The 20,987-nt window shown below is 39.8% G+C and overlaps 1 protein-coding gene across 2 annotated transcripts in view; it reads left to right on the top strand.

The window, feature by feature from the left end:
* Positions 1-20,172, top strand: part of mafa (MAF bZIP transcription factor a) — a 64,918-nt gene extending 44,746 nt beyond the window's left edge. For both annotated transcript variants that reach the window (XR_015843257.1, XM_088296886.1), the window contains one exon: positions 13,871-20,172. The gene's annotated coding sequence lies outside the window, so the exon portion shown is untranslated. The remainder of the gene's footprint in view (positions 1-13,870) is intronic.
* Positions 20,173-20,987: the final 815 nt, after the last annotated feature.

The raw sequence follows: 20,987 nt of genomic DNA, 5'->3' as shown, positions 1-20,987 counted from the left end.
CATTTGCCATTTCCAAAGGTGAAATTACAGCTGTTGAAGTATTTCAAATTGTGATGGCAAACGCAAGTGGGATCTACTTAATCAATAATCAATTTTAAAGAAACAATTATGTGAAAAGTTCAACACGACTTATTTCAAGTTTATAACAAGTGAGTTCTGAGAAAGCTTTAGCATTCCCAAAAGGGAAAATACACGTAATCATAGGCGACAAATTGTCTTAATGGTCACACTCTACAAAAATAAATTTGAGTATTTTTTTAATTAAAAATGGAAAATAATCAGTAATGGGAATAATATTTAAATAACAATAAAACATTAAAAATAAACCACAAAATCTATTTTGATATTCAGCTAATTGGAATATCAACCGTTACAAGCGTGCATAAATATGAAAAAGGATGCCAACGCATATGCAGCCGAGGGTACAGAGAAGGGTATAATAAAAAGTGCGCGACAAACGTGGGTACAAAATAAAAACAGAACAGACTATAAAAAGGCACGCCAAAATGTAGGACCAGTAAGAGTACAAAACTAAGGATGAGCCGGTGGATGAAGCTGCAGTGGACAGGAGTAACTCTGCAATCTAAATAAACTCGCTGCTATGGAAAAAAGAAATCAAGAATGACAATACATTTACAGGCTGGAAAGTAAAAAACTGGAAAAAAAAAACCTCCTTTCCACTACTGGTACCCTTAAAAACCACTCAATTGCAAAATGCCCGCAGGTACACCTCACCCGGCTCCGCCCACCAGTGATCACCAAGGAAACGAGCAGACAGAAAATAAAAAGAAACACAACAGTATTAAGTTAAGACATGCTGCAAATGTCTCGTGAGAACAAAATGTCCCGCCTTCAGTCAGTTAATAGCTAAGAAACACACACGCCATTATTAACTTGGTAAAAGATTGATTAATGTATTGTTTTATGAGGTAATATATATTCAATCGAGACTATGCCACAAACACAATTACTCTCAGTGTACATTACAATAACAGTCTCTTTGAAAAGTGAAGATGAACAAATTGACTTATCGTTTGGCACGACACCAAATGACAAAGAGCCGGAGAATACAGTATGATGATAATAACACCAAAGATTTATTATTAGATTTTGTATGACTTAGTCTGGAGCAAAAAAAAACGCTAGAAAGAATCGGGAGTGATTTGCACACCAAGACGAATCTATTTGCAATGTCCAGTGAGTTTGCAAATGGCACAGTGAGCACGAGCGAGCAGAGGAAAGATGCGAGAGCCTTCTCAGGGGACCTTAAACAAACCGATCGGGCGCAGGGAGAACACTTAGCACTGCGAGAGACACTCCAAACAGCCACGGAGGAATTGGGCTCTTACTGGGAAACTTCATCTCTTCCAAACTAAACATCCATGCATCCCCTACTTGTGTGTACACACGGAAATGAGGCTGTTTGTATGCCAGTTAAGAATATATCTCCCTCATGTAAACAGACACAAAAGTTACCAAACACAATCCATTTCTCTAATTAAAACCAGCGACAGTATACAAAAAACGTTCCCGCTCATGTTTTTCCCAAAAAGTGTCGCGAGTGACTTGAGACAAGGCAAAAAACGTATCCCACTTAGGAGATGTGGTGACCTTATTCCTTCTTCATGTTCATGTAAAGCAGCATTTTGCCGACATCACCGCATTTGCCCAAACAAGATGAGCTTAAATTTAGGCTGCGGGACGTCAACACAAAACAAAGCATAGAAAGTTCATGTTTAATTAGGTAGACGCCTCCCCACCCCCCCCAGCACCAAACACACACACACACACACACCCCCACGCACACGCACACTTCACTAAAGTTCATTTCAATTAGTCCCACCTCGGCCCCACTTCCAGGTCTCAGTGATTTGTCAATGCCGTAACTTATTTGTGGCGCGGCAGGACACAATGGAGCATGCAAATGTTGTGCATGTGTGTTGCTGTTTATGTTTTGTTGTGTGACCTCGACATGAGGAGGGGATAAAAAAATAAATAAAAGGAATTCCTGTGCCCTTGACATTTTCTTTGCCTTCTTAAGATGAATTGCCGGTGTTATTTACGTTTTCAGGAGAGATTCATATATCCCTGCTTTGTTCCCAAACACTCAAAAATAATACACGACAGCCATAAAAATAACCACTGAGTTGAATGATTTAGTTGCATGTAAAATATTGGGTGTGTATTGCAAATGTGTGTTTTTGTGACTTTTCAATAAATTCCAAGCTCGAATAATAGTTGACAAATTATATTGTAATAAGTGCAATGAATGTGAATTTTTGTTTATGCTTGCCTGCTTAATTTGACTGTCCAAGTTCTAGAGCTATTAAGAGATATTATAGATGGTTTTCTTCCAATAAAGTAATTATTGCTACATGTCAATATATCACACCATTACTACACCTCAAATATATATTTTTTAATTTTATAAAATAAAACCGCTACACTCATGGCAGTCCCACATACCATAATTCTTCGATGTCCGTTATATATGCTGTGGTCAGAAGGCCTATACGTCCTTCCAAGGATCTCAAAGGTGTTCTGTGTCTGCCCTGTCCATTTTGTGCCACCCTCACAAACACAAGCCGATGAATCAGCTGTAAGGGAAGCCATCAGGTCACCTTTGAAATTTATCATTTTTTTGTGTGCGTGTAAAATGAAACGGGGGCCCGTGATGGTATGGCTGCTAAATTTAGATTACCTATATGCCAACATCCTCTACCCTTCCTGCCTTCTAAAAAAAACAAAACTCCTAAAAGGTGCTGAGACACTCAGTCCTGAAGACACACGAATGCAGGTGAATAGATTTTTTTTTCTATTTTTTTCTTTGACCCCAAATAACTAAAATGTCACTCATTATAGTGCCAATATATACCAAGGCCAACAAAGACAAGTAGTTCAAGACGTCTGCATAGTACTGTATAATTAAAGAGTAATACACACACAGAATGATAACGTTTCTTAAGGAGTTGATATGAAGTAAAGTGTTTAGTGTCAAATCAGCAAAAAAAAAAAAAAAAAAATCAAAAATCACCTGCCTGAAGCGGCTGCAAGTGCCTTTTTGTTGCTTTCAGAGGTGCTTAGTAGCTCTTGTTTGCACACAATCCGTCGGTGATTATTTCCCACGTCTGCTTCATGCGTGCTGATGTGTCGTTTCACAAAGCGGCATCATTTGCATAGATTTGGAGACGTACCTCTCAAATCTCGAGGAGTGTGCTTAAAGGAGAGAAAAAGAAAAAAAAAGCAATCACGACGACGGATCTTTTTGTTTGCAATAAAGGTCGACGAGCTGCCTATCAGCTCGCACTTACTTTTGAAGCTATCAGTCATTTTGCCGGATCATCCAGAACAATTTTTGGGGGAATAATGAAGATGAAACAGTTTGGTTCCATGAAAAACTCCCTAAGCTTTGAGTTGGGATGTTTATGTGCCTTTATTATGTGCTGCCATTTTCTTTCTGCTGAACGCAGCTGCTGGGGTTCTGCCATGCAGAAAGGCCCAATATGGCTGTGTCTGTTAATCAGAGTCCGGAAGCCAAAAGACAGAAAACAGCGGAGAACCACCCGGCGAAATTTAGCACACGATGGCTCCCAGCGGGCATCATTTGGGGACTAGGGAGAGTTTTTTTCCCCTCCTTCTCCTTTTCCTTTTTCCTGCATGGTTAGCAGGTTGGAAAGCTCAAGCTCCAACATTGCTGCTGACACAACCACTCAGGGACGGCTGTAATAGCTCTCTTAGCATGGCACCTGTTATTGAGCCGTCAAAGAGAGAAGAGGAGGAGGAGGAGGAGGAAGAACATTATGGGAGGTCGGTGCGGACGCTCCAAAACTTAAGTAAAGCTAACTTTTAATTCTCCGGCATTCTAAGAGGCCGGTAAAACGGCGGCCGCACCCTTTCGTGAACAAACTCGACATGTCCAGAGTGATCACTCCTGTTATCGTCCAGAATGTTGTAATGTGAGCATTCATCCAGCATCTGAATAAACCACCTGATTATAATTGGATTCACCACAGGCTACTTTAGAAACAGAGCAGTGCGTGCGCCTAAACTGTGGTCACTTAAGAAACACCGCAGAGACTTGTAAATTGGATTGTTTAAACAAATAATCTTGTTGTTACTGTTTTGTTTTCTGCTCTGTTTTGGCTCATGTAACGGGTGCTTTCTTTCAACTGTATATTCATTTACGTGTATATCGTATTTTACAGACTTTAATCTGCACCTGCATATAAGCCGATTTAAAAAATTAATAAATAAATAAATAAATAAATGAAGTAATTAATTAAAATAAAATGAGATAAAATAAAATAAAATAAAAAAGTATATACAAGCCACGCCAGGCTGTAAACTGCAGTTTTCTATGTTGAGAAAAATATTTCAAATACAAGGACAATCATAAATGATTAAATCCAACTACCTGTTGTCCTTCACATTCGTCAGATATGTTGGTGATGAAAGCAATCAATCATAAAAAAAAAAAAGCAGCAAGAAACTTATTGTGTTGTTACAACGCATATATCAAAATAACTATGCATTGAAATGATTTATGGATTTAAAAAAAAAACAAAAACTCTTCTGGGGGCCAGCCAAGAATACCATTAACAGCATTGTTCCAAGTCATTATGTGATGAGAAACACAATAATAATTGCCGGACTACTAATGCATGATTTCTTTTATTGAGCTAGTCACTTTGGTGAGCATTATTTGTTTGTCTTCCTCTTCCTCTGCATCTTTTCTTTCTTTCTTAATATGCCATAAATCCTGCGAGAGGCTGCAGTATAAATCTCTGGTGCATACTAAGTATTTTGTACACATCGGAAGCAGAAATCTTGGAATTATTTGTCTGCGGGGACAGTGGATGGAAAAATATATGTTCACATTTGTTCATCAAGAAATGTTAATTGCAACTCTTGCATTGGCTCTCATTAGATTGTGCAAATTTATCTAATCTCGTGGCTTGGTGAACATTCAAGAATTCTTGTTTCCAGTTCTGATAGAGAGCCTGTGGAGTCCCACATGTGATATCATGTGGTTTAGGGCCTTTCTGACAGAAAAGCGTTTACACCGCACATATGGCCCACTGACAAACGTGACAGATGAAACACGGTGTTTGCTTTTTTTTTTTAAGGCACCGGCTCTTCTCCTAATACAAGCCTTTTAAGTGATCAAAAAGGCCCGGCGATATTTGATGTTGTCTGTGGGGCGATGGAGGGAGGTGGTGGAAGCCAGGGGGGGGGGGAGTTTAGAAGCAGAGGAGGTGTCATCTAGTGATATAATGCTCCAGTCCTCTGTCACACTGCGCAGTGTCTGCTGGGAAATAATCTGACATCTCGCGCTCAACACATCGTAGCGACGAGTGGAAAAAGAGATGGGGGAGCAAAACGTATAAGGCGGAGAGTGATTGGACAAAGAGAGGAGGGAGAAGAGAAAGGGAAGTAGACACAATCAATTGTGCAGTCCTGTCTCCATCATGTCATCAGCTGCCGGCATGGATTTAAGAAAATAACATTTGAGAGACCTTCCAGTGCAACCGTATGATCGAAGCGTGAACAACATTCGACGGGGCTGGATGCCCCCCCCCCCCCAAAAAAAAAGACAAGTGATTGTCCTCAACATGAAGAAATGATTTCGACCATCAAGTCTTCCAGATTCAATAAGAGTTTGCTTGTTTTGTTGAGAAGAGAAAACGAGAGCTCGAAAGTGCGTCCGGGTTAATCAGTTGGCGAAAGCAGAGCAGAAAAAATGAAGAGATGGTGGCAGAGTGAATAAATCGAGTCATTAAGCATGTGTTTGCGGGAGCCTGCCTTCCATATGACAGTGCGGGGTGACAGGATGCTTCTGTTTCTGTTCACTGCAAACAGAGCAGCAGATTGGCTCCTTTTCCGCTCTCCTCGGCACATCTTTTTCTTCCTGCTTTCAACGGGAGGCTCGGGGAGACTTCAGTTTATGATTTATTTTGCATATTACATATATTAATTAACCTATGCTAATTTAGTATTCAAATTGTTTTAAATTCTTTTGAAAAGCAATCCCTAACCTGGCTAAAAATTGCATTGAAAACATTCAGGTCGTGTTACATAGCAGTAAAGAGATTTGTTATCCAACTATATAAAATAAAAATGTAGAGTTATTACAGAATTCCAAAAACAATTATTTGTTGCATACTGTATATCACTTACAATAAATCTAATAAGAACACAGAACACTTGGTGGTGGTGCATGCTCAAACTTGCAAATGGAAAAAATAAGTGTCCACTCAATCAAATATTCCATCCTTTATTTTTTCCCCGTGTAATACATAACAGCAAAACTGCAAGAAACAGCACGATAAATTAACAAGCTATGATCAAATCTTTTGCTCCGTCTGCTTGCATCTGCTCTAATATTTCTGTTGTTCCGTAATTGTAGTCCACGATTATGTTAAGTGTCACCACTGCAATGGAACAAATTATTCATCGGCCAGCGGAAAGACACAAGACCGACGATTCCACCTCCACAGGCGGAAATGTTAGCTCAAACTTCTCTGACAACGTTGAAAAACCGACATGATACATTCACACGTAAAACCGAGATGTACTTCCTGACCTTTTCAGTCTTGCCTGTGTGTGTGTGTGTGTTTGGGTTTTTTTTGGACGCAAACTGTATTTTTCTTTCTGCTTTATTTGGTCCTTTACATCTCCTTCGCTCTGTCGTATTTAGATTTCAGTGCAGTGCTCAATCGTTACTGAGTGATGGTACCATCAGTATAGTGCATGTGTTGTAAAACTGTCAGCTGCTGACAGATTGACAGACACGGTCAAGCTGTCGATCACACGAACAGGAGAGCGTGAGAGAGAGTGCGTGAGAGAGAGAGAGAGCGAGAGCGAGGACAAACTGTAGAGGGGAACTGCAGAATACTCATGTTGGATTGCCAGAAAGGTTATTTTTTTTCACATAATTTGTTACCTAGATTACAAAAACACTGCTTGACTGATTTTTGAGAAACTTTATAGAAATTATGTATAAGGGTAAAAAAATAAACACATTTTTGAGTGCAAGGCCTTTAAGTTTCATTGAAAATTTCCTATACTTCAATCTTCATCAAGGTTTGTTATTAGTTGTGCTGTTGCTGGTTGACTTTGTCAAAGTTTCTCTTTCCCCCCAAAAATGTATCATTGAAAGATATTATCCTTTGAATGATGTGTTCCAGAGTACAAACTGCCACCAGTAAAAATATTTAGATTTAAGTTCTAGTTTAACATTATTGGAATGATTTAAATAATTATGAACAGACTGATTTCACACGTTTTATCATGTAGTTATAAAAAGTCTACACACCCCAGTTCGAATGCAGGAATTATAAACCCAAAACCTTGTTTTAATGTTTATTGCTTAATTCTGATCACAACGTCCGTATTTAAAAGGATGTGCACATTTAGTTTTTTTTTTTTTATCTTTATTGAGCTATCCAACTTAAGTCAAATTAATGGTATAAAAATAATTAATTTTCACACTTTCAATTGCTTTTTTTTTTTTAAGTTGTATGGGTTAGAAGACACACAATGGTGGAAAAGGCTTTAAAATAATTTTATATTCAAGGTGTTGGAGAATTGGGTTTATATGATCAATCGAAGAGAACAATTTGGTGTTAATTTTCTCTTTCCATGGCAGAGGTCTACGCACTCCCGAATTCCCTTATTTTTTCTGTGATCAAATCTGGCATAAAAATTAAACAGCACAACAAACAGTTGATTTTAGAGCAAGTGCAAAAATAAAAGGAGGACTATAGAGAGATTAAGTGTTGCTGTGTAATTTCCAACAGATGTTGATTCAAAGGGGAAAAACTTTATTTGGTCCAGATGGTCTCAGTCAGACGCAGAATGTGAGAGTTGACTTCATTGGCTGCTGCAATGTGTTTTCCCTCCTGATAGGAATTAAAATGGTCGTTCGTTTGTCACCGCTCACTACACAGTTTAAAACGCGGCAATGAAATGTTCCTTGGCGATAATGCACCATAATTACTCAAACGCCTGTTCTTTATCTGCAGCAGAGGGTGGACATAAGGAACATTTCCCTCTGATGAAATTTTAAATGCCACAGAGCTTACTTGATTGAGAACACAGAGAAAAATCTGGCTTTTTTTTTTTTTTCTTTTTGCCAGTCGGAGCCATAATGCCCGACATAATCTTGCTCAAAAACAACGCTGCGTGTTATGTGACCAGTTTAACAGAAAACTGCTTGAGCGCAGTCTGGCAGGAGCGGCTCCAGCTGCTGGATGCTCCCCAGTATCTGGGCCTGCAATCAGATGTAACACGCTGTAGCAACGAGGTGTAGCACACACCTATCAGGCTTTGATAAATGTATTTGTTTTAGCAGGCTGATGGGTATTGATCTCCAGAGGCGAACATTATGGGACCCTGGAAGACGAGAGGACAGGCCGCCAGCATATACCCCACACGTGACAACATTCGCTGTAGAGGAGTGGGAAGGTTAGCAGTGGTCTGTGACCGTCACTTGTTTATGACGGGTCAAAAAGTGACACTACCTCAGAAGATGGATGGAATGTGCTCATCAGAGAATGAATGGACACAATGAAGTGTGGTTATTTCAATCCAAAATTGATCTTGAATTGCTGGAGAATAAGAATAGCGTGTACTGTTCAGCGCATCACATAAGGAGATATTCTCAAGACTTGATTGCGTCCGGCCGCAGGCTCAGAGCAGTCACAATGCTTCACGGCAAACAGTACATCACAGACACGCTCGTTTCAGTCCCAGTTTCATCTTTCTATTTTTCCTTTGAACCCCTCGTCTTTGCCCGTCTCGCTCAACCTGTTCTTGTTTAAAGCCGACGGATGATCCGTTCAGCTTTGCAAATGCCTGCTCAAAATGTCACCTCGACACTTTCAGTCACATTCGGCACTTTTCTGCCCGACCGACACCACAATGTTTTAAATAATATACTTTATGAAACTGTGTGTAAATCTAATAAAAAACAATTTTGTGATATTAAACACGGTGAAATATATCTTAACAGCCGTACAATAATTTTGATTTTGATTTTTTTTAGTAAATTTATTTTTTTTTAAATACACAGCTCAGAGTAGTGAGACACCAAATGAGCAAATTGCTTCTTGCTTTGTGAGATAATCTAGTAATAAAGGATGTGCGTGGTGACTCCATGCTGGGTCTCTCCACTGTCTAGCTCACTAGTAAAACGCTTTAAATTAAAAGGGAATTTCCTCAGCAGTCCATCATAACATACACATTTTATTATCTATAATTGATAAATGACGATGTGTGTGCAGTGTATCTGATTAGAGTTTCCACCACAGTGCTTTTTACTCATAGATGAAAGAAATGATGATGACTACTTTCCGCAGCGCTGCACTGAGTCACAATACACTTGACCTAGTGGCCTGTAGAACTGCGCTTATCTGATGTAATGATCACAATGATTTTTTAGGTCTCGGAAGAATAAAAAGAGTGAAGTTCGCACATTGGACTAAACAAACAAATTATACGCCAGCACGTATCATGAAGCGCACTCTTTCAATTTCAGTGATGTTTCAAGATGTTACCGTTTGAACAAGGAAGATAAATTTACAACTTCCTTTTTGAGCCTTTTCTGCCTTACATTTTTATTCTGTACTAGTGGGCTACATGAGCAGATGACAAAACGTGACGAAGGATAAAGATGAAACTTTTGCAGAGGAACCATAAATATTTGCATAAAAGGATATGTGACAGCCATATTTAAAATTACCAAGAACTGGCAAACGCTTACTCAATTTAAGGAAAAGTTTAGGAATAAAATTGTTGATTAAAATACTGAACAGATATTTATTGCACGTTTACATTTTATTAAAACTTTTATATCATTGCTGCTCCTTTTGTGAATTTTGATGTCATCCGCTTTTTATTTATCTCTGGAAATAAATACAATACTAACTGAATTTGATGGGGGAAAAAAAATCAATAAATATTTTATATTAAAATGTACAGTTTTTGGAATGTAATATTAATTTGGGCCAGTGACACATGAGGATAAGCGGCTCGGATAATGGAAGGATGGATAATAAATTGGTAGAGTTTATCTTGGAAATATAAAAGTGTTAGTACTCTGTTATAACAGCTATTCACGTTAAACACAAAGGAGTGTATAAATCACCTCGCCAAACATGTTTCCTTTGTTTTCATCATCCCATTATGTCCGTCAATGAAACCACGGAGCTTCCACTTCCTGTAATATTGCATTAGATTTCCAATATCCCTGACGTGTTTTTCCATCTTTCACAGATCAAGACTTTGCAGGCTCGTTAGATGAAAAATTATCAATACGCGATAAAGCATCAGCAAAAGAGTAAAAACCCATTGCCAACATGCTCTTGTGCCCAGCATCAATTATTAAGCCACTGGCTCAGAACTTTATTTTCATTGCATGGTCAAGGTCAACCAATGTTTGATTCAGCTATCTATTTGTTGAGTGAAATGTAAACAATAGAAATCCTATTGAAGCTCTTCCATCCCTTCCTTTTCATTGTCTAGCAAATGCAGGAAAATATACACTACAATGCAATTATTTATATAATGTGTTATTATGTGTGGCGCTGTAACAAAACACTTAACATAAAATAAGCAATAATTCAACATCAAAGACAATGAAAGCAGTAAATTAAAACAAATTATTGATACTAGCACATAAAGAGTAGACGCCAGAATGAGTTTGGGCCTTGCTAACATTTAATGGAAGCTCATTCTAGAGGAAAGGACCGGCAATAGAAAAGGCTCAATCCCCTTTGAGGTTCCGCTTAGTTCTCGGCACCTCCTAGTCGCGTCAAGTCCGCAGACCTGAGGCACCAAGCAGGTGCGTAGCGGGGGAGCTTCTTTGAGTTACACTGGGGCAAGGCCATTTAAAGATTTAAAAACAAATCGAAGCGTCTTAAAAAGAAGGTGTTTGTGTAACAGTATACACTTCAAGTGCAAGTGATTCTTCTAGCTAATTAAATAAATCACCATTACCAAGAGCAAAGACACGATTCTGTGGGTGGCTCCCAAAACGTATTAGGACAGACTTTTCTTCTCATTTGTTTTATATTAGTGTTTTATAAATATGGATTTACTATCTTAATTACATGTTAATCTCAAAACACAAAGGTGCCAGGCTAATGACTCTCGCAAGTCATCCTCCAAATTTCCTGTTTTCCCCAACGGCATCCGAAGAGGGCTATAAAAGTGGATCGCAACCATTAAAAAGCCAAGTGTCAATATCAGCAATACAGCCTGACCTAGCATCTTATCAATCATGCGCAGCAGGTTTTTAAAGTCATTCATAAAATGCAAAGACATCAGAAAAGTGATTTATTTATTCCTTCATTTATTCATTTTAGTCATATGAGAGGATAATTACTTTCTGGACTCCTGTTTCGATGCCAGCATTGAGCAGATACGGAGCGTGGGTCCTTCGGTCCCCGTGGAGTTCTCTGTGGATGTTGCTCAACTTCTTCGAGCTGATATAATGTTAGTCCTCATTCGGTAGTAAACTACACTGAAAAAAAGTTTTTGCTGAATTTGCTTGATTTTGTGTTGTCAAGTGGTTGCACAAAATAAAATAATCTGGATCCAGATACATTATAAACCTACTTAAAAAATTACATAGATCCAGATTATTTTTATTTTGTGCAACCACTTGACAAAATACAATTTATAAACTTCTACACCATTTTTTTTTCAGTTTAGTTGAGAGTGAATAAAAAGTTACATTTATGTAGCATCTTAGTCGTACACTATCTTGATCTTGAATGATTCAACATCCAACTTCACATAACGATCAAGATTCAATAAAAGTCGTTTATACATGTTTTTTTAATACCGCATGTACTCATTAGGAATTTGAACTTGAGTCTATCCCAGGTGACGTTGGGCAAGAGGTGTGGCATAAACAGGACTTATCATTGCCGGGCAATCTTCTGTGGGGTATCAAATTTATTTATTTTTTTCAAGCATTTTAAAACAAAGCAAGCGCATGTTTGCCAATATCCTCGCAGCAATTTGCATTTTTACGGTTGGTTCCTGAGAGCAAGGTTGTCGGTTTAATTGAGCATGTACTAGACCCATGGCTGAGAAAGCAGGCAGAGGAGCATTGATAAAGTATAAAATGGGTTCCAATATGGCTGATCGATGAGTCTTTGTGAGGAGCTCCCAGGGGGCTTTGATTTTCCACTCAAACAACAATCCGGGATCTCGGCTCTTCAAAGGCAATCGTCATCTCTGCTGTTATTGTTGTTGTTGTTTCTCCCCTCATGTTTGAGTGATGTCACTGAGGTCGATTTTATCCATGTCCATAAAGGCTCTCCCACACTTGAATCACCCAGGAGACGGCATCTGTTGGTCTGCGCAATGGTAACAACCGCCAATAAAGGTCAATCTCCCATGGTAATAGCCAATTGGGTTTGTTCCCATTATTGGCGCTCGGAGCTGTGGTCAACAGATGGAGAACTGGCACCACCGCAAGTTACGCTGCAGTCTAAGGTGGCTCGCTTCGGTCTTGAAGCAATCTTGTGTCTCTTTACTCGCTTCAGCTCGTGTTGGCTTGCACATCACTCCATCATCCGCAGCGCCAATACGAGGAGACTTGTCGCAGTTGCGTCACGAGAGCGTTGCCAGTGAGGGCAAACTGTCTAACCATTTCTGCTAATTGCCTCATTAATGATTCACCAGTGTTAGGCTGCTCTAGCACTTCGCTGTGGGGAGCAAATTGTTCTGATTGGTTTGCCTCTGTCAATTATTGATGAGGCGGTGAGCTGAAGTGCTAACACCTGGCTTTGCAGGTCCAAATGGCCCTGAATTCCCATCACATACTCTGTTATCACACACCCTGGGACCACATTGACTCTTGAAGAGCTGCCGAGTCCTGACTGCTGCTGTTTCTCTCAGACTGGATGTAGCATGCCCGGGGCAATGGCTGTGATCTCTGCGGTGAGGTTATTGGATCACTCGGCTCTCTGCTGTGCAAAAGGTGGACAATGCAGCGATGTGGCGCTTGTAACAATTTGTAGTTGAAGTGGCATTGTCACAGGGAGAAGAGGCAATTGATATGACATGCATCTATGACACATCAACAACTATTAGAACAGGGGTCTCCACGTCCCGTCCTAGGGAGCCACTGCCCAGCCTGTTTTATGTTTCGAAGATCCAACAAACACGATTCAAATGATCAAGCTTTGCAATAGCCTGTTAACGACCCCCGTTTGAATTAGGTGCATTGGAGCTAGCAAAACGTCAAAATCACTAGACTCGGAGACCCTTGCATTAGATTGTCCTTCAATAAAGTGTAAACCTCCATCAAGGTGGAAAGATCGTCTGAATATGAACACAAAGGAGTCATAGCAAGGAACCAGGTCAAATGTTACAAGAACTCGAACAAACAATGGTGTGGCTCAAATATTTTGTGTTTTTGATGAAAATGCACACACTGTTTATATAAAAAAAACGTGATAGAGGGACACCTCGGAGTAGCGCCAATGTTAAGATGGCTCGTCTACCTTTGGCCTTAATTGAAGCTGATTGAAGAGTCAGCCCCCATGCAGACGACACTGTCACTCTGAATCTCTGCCAAGTGGGCTCGCCGTGTACACTCACAGGGTGGTCACTCTGCTTTTGTTTTCACACTGGCATCAGTGACAGCAGAGCCCTCCCCAAGCCTTATATAATGTGACCGTGACTCACTGTGTGTCACCATAAACCCGGCATGCTGAGACAAATGTACCATACAGCTCGTAATGTGCTCTTCAGTTTCTCAGGCTCAACATTATAGCTGTTGGTTGGAAGCACTACACGCATGTGTGAGAGTGTGGTTGAATAACGACGCTTTTTTTTTTTAACTTTTTTTCAGGCAACTCCGCAACTGAGCAGTTAGGACGTCAGAGCGGCCGGCCAATCGCATGAAGACACCAACAAAGCACAACGTTAAAAAATGTCTTCACCAGGGAGGAGGGACGGAAGACAGACCTGCTGAAAAACCTCAAAATTGCTACTTTTGACTCGTCCCTGATATTTTACCTCCAGTTTTTTTTCTACAAAACACGAAAAAAAAAGAAAAAGAAAAAGACTAAGCTCAAGAGACAGTGACATCAGGAGGACGATTTTCCCTTCAGCAGGAACTTCACGAATGCATGCTTCTGTAAATAGATCATAATAAAACCGTACCCACACTCCTAATGCGGGCCACATACCAAGTCGTTCTCACCATCCCATAAACCTTCACGACTGTGTATAGTCCTCATGGCCCACCATTTTCCACATGAAGCCACTATCCTTCTTGTCCCAGACACCATATAATTATCATTTCCAGTATCATTTCACGTCAGCTTATTGGGATTGTAAAAAAGAAAAAGGTTGCTTCCAATTACCACTGGCCTGGTCTTCGCCCTCCAGTATCCGCTTTAGTACATGTAAATAGAAACGGGTGAAGACAAAAGCATGGAACACTCTACACCACATAGTGTATCACTGCAGCTCTTGAGCACTATATTGTAGATCTCAACATTCATATGTGGATATTTTAGAAATGGTTTCCAACAAAACTAACTTGTTTTCTAATATGAACATTGTAAAACACAGTTGTGTGTTTTTTGCTAGACTGCATTAAGATCTTAGATCTAGGTAAATCTATTTGTAGATAAGCTTGTGACCTAAAGTAAAATCCCAAACTATTTCTACCGATAAAAATGAGAGGGAAACATCTGTTTCAAGTGTTTGACATGGCTTGGAAAACGTTTCTTCATATTGATGTTAGTCAGATGTTTCCCTTCATTCTTGACCTATGTAACTGTTCCTGTAGGTGCTGCCCGCCTCCTCATTTGAGTGGCAGCTTCTTTCTTTGCATGGTTGTCGTTGCTCTCATCCTGACCTAATAAACGGGGCAAAGACCACCTCATTGATTGCGATGTAAGCGAGGACACCTGTGGACTATTACGATAACCAACTGGAAAGATAAGACGCCAACCTGGTGGACAGACACCCTCAGCGGGAACAAGAGACGGCCTTTACGTGGTCAACGGGGAACTGAACACCGCACGTCCACCATATAACACCCTACCTCTCAGTGAGCGATCTGCACAGAGGCTTCTGTCACTTATTTCCGACTCCTTCAATCTGCTTCCCTGCTGCATGACACGAGGAGAACCATGCTCATTGTTGGATGCTACAGACGGATAATTCACACGAGGAAATAAAACAATTGTTCACTTGGATGCTCAGTGAAATAAGCTAGCACATGCTAAGAGGTTCACAACCAAAACATAGCACTGCTTAAATATACACCCGTATATATGTACAGTATTTTCACAATGTATAGCCAGAAATGCTGCATGTTGAGTTGGAACTTGATCACTACATAAGTCTCATCTCTTCTCCTCACAAGTAACACAACTCATGTAGTTTTAGCTCACCTATTCCAATAGTGAACGTTGCTACGCAGTCAACTAGGCAGCAGCAGAGTCGATAGGTCTTCAACTTTTTTTAAAGGACACGTAACCTCATGTTTGATGTCCCACCGAAGCTGACCACAGTGAGCGTGGGTGGGGGAAGAGAAGAAGGCAGGCAAACTGGGCCGCGCCAATTAAACGGCAGCTTACAAAGTGGTAAAGGGCATCCTGCCAGAAGCTGTCCATTCATCCAACGTCAAAGAGATTTGTACATGTCAGCGAGTCGACACGCTGCCAGAGAAGTCCAAAACCAAAGTAGAGTTGTCAAAGTAAACAGCATCCAACTTTTGGTCAAGTGCACTCTTGGTCCATTTACCCTTAAAAGTAATTTGTGATCAACAGCAACATTGAAAAGCCCTCCCTCCCTTGACCTTAAATTGTTAGCATGTTGTGCTCTCGGCTGCCATGACCAAGTCCTGCTTGACGTTTACTTCAATGAGCACTGCGGTCAGCTCAACCAGATGCCTGGAATTAAGGTTACGCATATGATTTCCAATCTATAATGCTCTGCTTTTCCCACCACTGTTTAATTAAAGACAATGCATTTTACGATACAACAGTTGCAGAAAGTTCCTGACATGATTATTGGGCAGGATTTTCTCACCAAGATCCCGCCCAGGATCAAGATGTACGTTAATAGCGGACAAATCATAGAACATCCACACAAACAGCAAAATTTGTCATTTTTGCTGTCAAACAGACACATGCACACACGCAGGCTAATCTAAAGAGCAAGGCAGTATGTAAACAGATCGTCGCCATAATGGGATTGTTCAGTGTGCAAACAATAAGCTGTTAGCGTAATCACAGGTCAAAGATATATTACCCACTTGGCCACGTTGCAGGTATATTAACATGATGGATATGAAAAGGAACTCTATGGATGTCGAGTCACCCAGCATTCTACCGTTTCTTCCTCTGCACTCTCCTCATTCAGCTTCATCATCCATCTCTTTATGAGATGTTTCTCCGATTGCTCACCATTTCTACTTTCTCATTTTCAATGCAATTACACAATTCTTAACTATCAGAAAAATCAACTCATCGACTTGTCTTCCCCCCACCAGCCCAGCGCGAGTGTAATCATATTTACGGGAGATGAATAGACTGATAAATGGTGTATCTGCACTTTTCTGTGCTTGGAGTACATAAGTGTCAGTCAGGATGCAGGATATTGTCTACCCCGGTGCACTTTCAGCTAATTAACTTATGTGGCCTTTATTGGATTGATTACCATCTTCCCATTCTTTCAACTAGTTGAAAAGTATGCGTCTAACTGGCTAAACACTCCATCAATGTCATCACTCTTTATGTGGACCACTGACGCTGATTCCCAGGGGAACGATCATTAAAACCAACTTTTAAGAAGTAAAAGAATAATTGAAGACCACAACAAAGCCTTTGGTTGATTTATCGCAACATTATTTTTGTTTCATAGAACCAACCTCGCATTGTCAGGAAAATTTGTCTGCTGTCACAGTGACGCAAAGTGTCGGATGGCGGGTGGGGCGTCACGATTAACAGTGACCTCAAGCCAGACATGTTTGGGGTCATGGGGTCAAAGGTGAAAGGATTACAGTGAGTCGACTCATGGCAATTGCTCTGCTCTTAAATGCTCTAAACCAAATCTTTAGCCTCTGATAAAGGGGCGAGGAGGGGCGGTAATAGTTGCTTTTTTTTTTTGTGAAACCCAATAAAGCAATCGTACAATATCAAGGCTAAAAACATATTGAAAAGAGCGAATTATGAATATGTACAATCCTGCTGTTGAAATAAATAAATGGCCAGAAGGTGCAGACAGGTGGCGTTCCACGCTACAATGTTTAGCTGCTTTCTGACAGCTTTGATTTACTACGCTATTTGCATGCTTTAAAGCACAATTGATGAAGCTAAAGTATTTAAAAAAAACATCAAATGGACTTCCTGGTAGCTGAGACAAGCTTATTTAAGGCCATGCAAAGATGATTTCCTCCTATTCAGACGGAGGTAGCAGAGGCTGTTGGAACTGCTGGCTGGACATCAGAGTTCACAATGTAGAGTCAAGTGGCTTAAGAGGATAGGATAGGATGCATGCTATTCTCCCTGCTGTGAACAAGGCGTAATCCTTCAATTTAAGAGTAGTGAAACGTTTGTAGCATTCAAGACAGTTGCGCACATATCCTTTCATCCCCTGTGATACAGCAGAAAGTGGAGGTCAGCAGCGCAAAAACCATCTGCGGACAAAGCCGTCCACTTAATTTGCACATCATCAATGGACCTTGACAAAAAAAAAAAAGAAGGGTTTCGGAGTGCAAAAAGAATGACAAATTTGCACGCGTGTCATGCGAAATGAAAATCACTTTGCATTGCTTTGTCCTCATAGCCAGGGAGTTGGTTTTAATCGCAAGGATAATGATGGCTGGCAAGCAGAATTATGCAAACATGACTGAAACAATTTACATGAAAATGTGGAGGGGTGAGGCTGGATTACGTTTTGTTGTATATCCACAATTAGTTTTTTTTAGTCCATTTTAAATACATTAAAACACTCATTGAAGAGCAAAGAGGGTCATTGAGATTGTGGATCGTATTTAATTTAAAAACTACCGCTCGTCTACAATCACGTCTCCTCATATCCCATCGCAACGGGCCCTCATCTCAGTTAGCAGAGGTTAATTTGAGTACGCCCTATACTGTTGTAAAGGTGGATATTATTTCCCACATGGGCTTGAATGAAGACTTTGATTATTCAAAAAAGTAGGCCCTGGGCTGACTCCCGTTATCGTCAGAGGGGTCGTTAGCTGCACTAACAGCTTCTAGGGTCTTATTGCAATGGCGATCAGCCCCTTGCCACTTGACCTCTGTGACCCCAGTCTGAGATAAGCTTCATGGGAAAGCACATTAACATGCTCCTTGAGTCACTTGCCTCCTTTATCAAAGGCGGTTATGTGAAATCGAGTGTTTATGGACCCCCAGTGAGGACGCAGTACTGCCTAGACGAGAGGCTCAGCGTGGAGAATGGACCTGTACTTGTGGGGAGACCGGAGAATATGATGCGGATGTTTTTCTTACTTACTGAGCAATATCTTTTGTGACTGCAATACCCCATGAGGTTACCTAGCCATGAATCATAATCATCTGCAGACTAACTATATCCATTGTCTTCCGTTTCTTACCAAGATGCTAATCTATGCTTCAATGTACATAGTATAACAAACTGTATTATAGTTTCCTGTTATTGTTGATTAAATGACAAACCTTTTTCCTCCATTGCTTTTGTAAAGAAAACTTTCCAAAGGATGCCTTTTTTTCCTCGCATTGCATTTCCCATAGAGAAAAACGAATACGGTGTCATAGGTGCGTACCTGCCAACAGTGGGATTAGCGCCGAAAGACCCTCTGGGTTTGTCCGCGATGATGGATGGTGATGTATCTTCCTACATGATGTTTTCACTGGACAGACAGAGGGAGAAAGATATGGCCTCATCTTAATGTCCTTCCCTGGTGCTGTGCATGCTCTTTCCTATTTGCTTTTCCCTTCACGGCACAGTTAACATCATAAATTAACTTTTCCAAGTACCCTGTGCACAGAGACCGGCGTGTAACAGAGACAAATAAAAAAGAAAGAAAAAAGAAAAAAAAAAGCCTGTGTTATGCAATGTGGCACTGGTCAAATCCGTAGCCTGTAACAGAATTAAGCTATTCCTTTGCAACAATAGAGGATTAACTCATTCACTACCAGCCAAGTAAAAAAAAAAAAAAAAATAATTGGATCTTTGACGTCTTTAGCCGTCAATGGCAGTAAATGAGTTAAAAGGTTTTGAGGTCATCAAAGCATTCTATTTTGATGAATGTGCATGTACTGTACAGTGTACGCTACAAACCACATTTGCTCCCCATCTAAAAACCGTAACTGAAACATAGAAAGGTAAAATGACAGCAGATCCCTCGCTTCATAGTTCACATATGTAAATAGGGTGTAAATATCAAATACCTATGCATGCTAATATAAGAGCAATTTGTTCAGGTACTTTTGTAATCCAGAATTCTCATATGGCATGGAAGGGGGGGGGTCAGGAAAAAAAAAAAGGAAAAAGCATATGGTTTGTAAATGATTAAAACAAGAAGATGTGTATTTAATGTTAATGTTTTCTTACTGATGCATCGGTCTGACATTTACAGTCCTCTGCTTGTATTATTAATCCATGTTTGTATGTTTCGTAAAGGTAGGACTGAGGCAAGAAAGGACCATTAATCATTTTTTGGTTGGAAATTTGTGTGTGTGAGAAGGGGGGGGTAGCCACATTGTCTCCACATGCTAACAATTGATGTTTAATTTTGGGGCCTTAGAGTCTTACAAATGACAAAATGACATGAATACAGTTGATCTTAAAGGCTAAATACTTTGGTCGGGTAAAAATGATCACCAGCTGTTTAGTGTGCTGCTATTTTGAAAAAGGCAAATTCTGAAACAAGAATGCAATACTATAGAACTAAATTGAAGCCACAGTCAAAAGCAATTTGGGAAAAAAATTCAAGAAATTCAATTTCTATTCCAAACCGTTTTTCTGTCTATGTCAAATTTGCCTCCGCCCTAGTAGATGTGGATGTGACGTTTTATTACGATTGCAAATGAGGGATGTTGGGTGAAAATGTCTGATTTCAAAGAGTGTTTATTTTCAACCATGTTAAAACATTAAATCCCAAGGCGCTCATGGTAGAAGGAAGTGTCTAATTTTTAACCAGTGCTAAAGATATTTTAACTTTAATAAATAATTATTGTAACAATAAGCCTTGTTGTTCTGCTTTATCCTTTCAGGTTGCACAAATGTCACTTGAGTGTGTAATACAGATGTGAACAACAAAAAGTGTCAAAGCAAAGCTATTAATGATATTTTTGAAGCAGGAAAAGACGGCCTGTTGCAAATTAATTCAACTCCACTTTTCCGAACTAGCATGACGTTACTATTTCATGCAGATGGACAACAAACGTAATATAGGCGGAAACCAACCCAATATATGAATTAAAAATAATAAATATAAAAATACATAAAAAAATTAAATGAAATAAAAAATAAATCAATAAAAATTCAACCTCTACTTTGTGTTTTTCACTTTTCGTCACAATCAACCGCGAAAATTGAGGGATTACTGTTAATGATTCATATTAAATAGGTTTGTGCAGAATGAATGAAGTCGATTAAATTTTCATAAACCCACAAAACAGATGAGACATGATGTTTGCAATGCGAGCCCGAAGGCATTGGTGACGTCAATTTCAGTAGACAGCAGAGTGTGATATTGCCCCTCCCCCCACGACGAACCATGGATTGGTCTGATTAATTCTTTTTCCACAAACATGAAAAAAAAAAAAATCAGAACAGTGTTTAGACTAGTGGGGGCATGTACAAAATATTGCAAGAAAATCATTTGCATTTAGTTCCTTTTAAGAGGATGCAACAAGACTCCATTTCTCAGCATATTTCAAATTTGAACAGCCTTTCCTCCAAGTACTTCCCGGTCATCTAGCTTGGATAAGAAAGGA

Source organism: Idiotropiscis lumnitzeri, chromosome 5 (genome assembly GCF_059441095.1).
Source record: "Idiotropiscis lumnitzeri isolate Australia: NSW breed Sydney's pygmy pipehorse chromosome 5, RoL_Ilum_1.0, whole genome shotgun sequence".
NCBI lineage: Eukaryota > Metazoa > Chordata > Actinopteri > Syngnathiformes > Syngnathidae > Idiotropiscis > Idiotropiscis lumnitzeri.
The sequence above is the reverse complement of the archived record's forward strand: the minus strand, read 5'-3'. Positions and strand labels throughout refer to the sequence as shown.